The sequence below is a fragment of the Mesocricetus auratus genome, unplaced genomic scaffold, assembly GCF_017639785.1.
Source record: "Mesocricetus auratus isolate SY011 unplaced genomic scaffold, BCM_Maur_2.0 contig_5044_pilon_obj, whole genome shotgun sequence".
NCBI lineage: Eukaryota > Metazoa > Chordata > Mammalia > Rodentia > Cricetidae > Mesocricetus > Mesocricetus auratus.
The window spans coordinates 1-1900 of record NW_024434761.1 but is presented as its reverse complement, the minus strand read 5'-3'; the positions used below and the strand labels follow the sequence as shown (position 1 = coordinate 1900).

The 1900-nt window shown below is 45.3% G+C and overlaps 1 long non-coding RNA gene across 1 annotated transcript; it reads left to right on the top strand.

The window, feature by feature from the left end:
- The first annotated feature begins 1049 nt into the window (after positions 1-1049).
- Positions 1050-1874, top strand: LOC121138651. The gene is made up of 2 exons (XR_005875550.1): positions 1050-1183; positions 1359-1874. It is a non-coding gene; the product is annotated as an uncharacterized LOC121138651 (long non-coding RNA).
- Positions 1875-1900: the final 26 nt, after the last annotated feature.

The window sequence follows — 1900 nt, the reverse complement described above, 5'->3', positions numbered from 1 at the left end:
CACACACACACAACACACACACACGGGAGGAAGGGAAGGAGAGAGGGAGGGAGGGAGGGGAGGAGGGACAGTAGGAGGGAGGGAGGGAAGATGGAGGAAGGGATGAAAAGGGGGACAGAGAAAAAGAGAGAGAGGGAGCCAGAGAGTGAATACTCTAAAATAGATAGTAAAAGAGTAACTGCTTGAGAAATACAGAAATATAATAAGTATAAAAACAGAAAGGATGGGACCTCACTGAACTTGGACAGGTTTTCACAGTCTCGTCAGACTCAGCTGTGTTTTCCCTGCCCAGTAGTGCAAAGAGCTGGGCAGATGGCAAGAGATGCAAAATAAATGAGGGCAGAAACATGGGCATGCCTCATTTTTCTTATAATCAAAAACTCTCATTGGGAACATTATCTATGCACATGAGGATCTGCTAATATCAAATTCTTTTTATTCTGTACAGCACATTGTTTGTAGATGCTTTACATTGTAATACACAATTCTGCTAGGACTTTCTGACTGGGCATATTAACCACACTTAAGGGTGGGCCCCATGGCTAACACAGAGTGAACCCAATTATGGTTTGTATCATATTGCTTAGTCTGGGTATTGTTTTTGGTCTTTTCTGTATTTTATGGATCCCTGTCTTGTGTTTTTATGAGTTTATTTGTCTTTCTTCTTCATTATTGTTTTCAAGTTCTGGTTTGATTGGTTTTTGTTATACTTGTTGTTTGCCTGTTTGTTTTCTAAAGAGAGGGGAAAAGAAAGAGCATGCAGTGGTGTGTGTGTGAGGAGATGGGAAAGATTTGAGAGGATGTGGGGGAGAGACTGTGATCACAGCGTATTTTCCACCAGTATTTTACATTTATGAATTCCCCTACCTCAGACATTTTCCTCCAAACTCCCCTTATAAGAAGTGTTACCTTAGAAATACAGTGTCCTGGAGTCTCCATCACTGTCTTCAACAGTTGGGGAGCTATTGCCATGCAGAGTCATGAGGTGGAAGTGGGTGTGGCTTCTTCAGATGAATGAGGAAGTTGGGTGATTCAGAGAGAACCTGTTGTGTGTAAGCACAAGTGTGTCTGGCCACAAGACTTGACACCCTCACAGCTGGAGAGAAAACATCCCAGCAACTGCACAGGACCATGGAGAGGAAGCTGGGAGCTGTGCTGGGGATTCTGTGGGTGTGGATTTGCTGTGAGTTGTGCTCACCTACATTGCTTTAGGGATTCTCCAGAGAGGTCAGTGGTGGAGGGGGAAGGAGTCAACCCAGAGCTCCTGTGTAATCATCTTTATGGTGTCTGCTGGGATATTTGACAGGGGTGAGTGGAAAACCCTCCCTCATTCTGATTTGTTTTCTATTTCCAAGCAGGGGTGAGAGGAGTTGAGGTGGAGCAGAGTCCTTCATACCCGAGTGTCCATGAGGGAACCAGTGCTACGTTCGCATGCAATTTTTCTACAACCATGACATATGTGAGGTGGTTCCAGCAGAATCCCAGGGGCAGCCTCATCAGTCTTTTTAACATGGCTCTAGGAAAAAAGGAGAATGGGAGGTTAACTGCAACATTCAATTCTAAGGAGCACTACAGCACCCTGCACATCAAGGAGGCCCAGCTGGAGGACTCAGGAACCTACCTCTGTGCTGCTGATGCACAGTGCTCCCAGCAAGTATGAAGCCTGGCCCCAAACTGCAACTGGGTGTGCAGCTACATTCCTGCCACAGGGAGATTCTGCAGGAGGCGTTTGCACAGCTGTGGCTCTATCAGATCTCCACCAATTACAAGGAAGGTGTGAGGAAGCAGAAAATAGCACAGGAGAACTTCACACTTAAGCTGATGTAACACTGATTTGTAGAAGAACAAATGCCCAGAAATAACAGCGCACATTAGTAAAGTCTACACTTTATTTTATCAC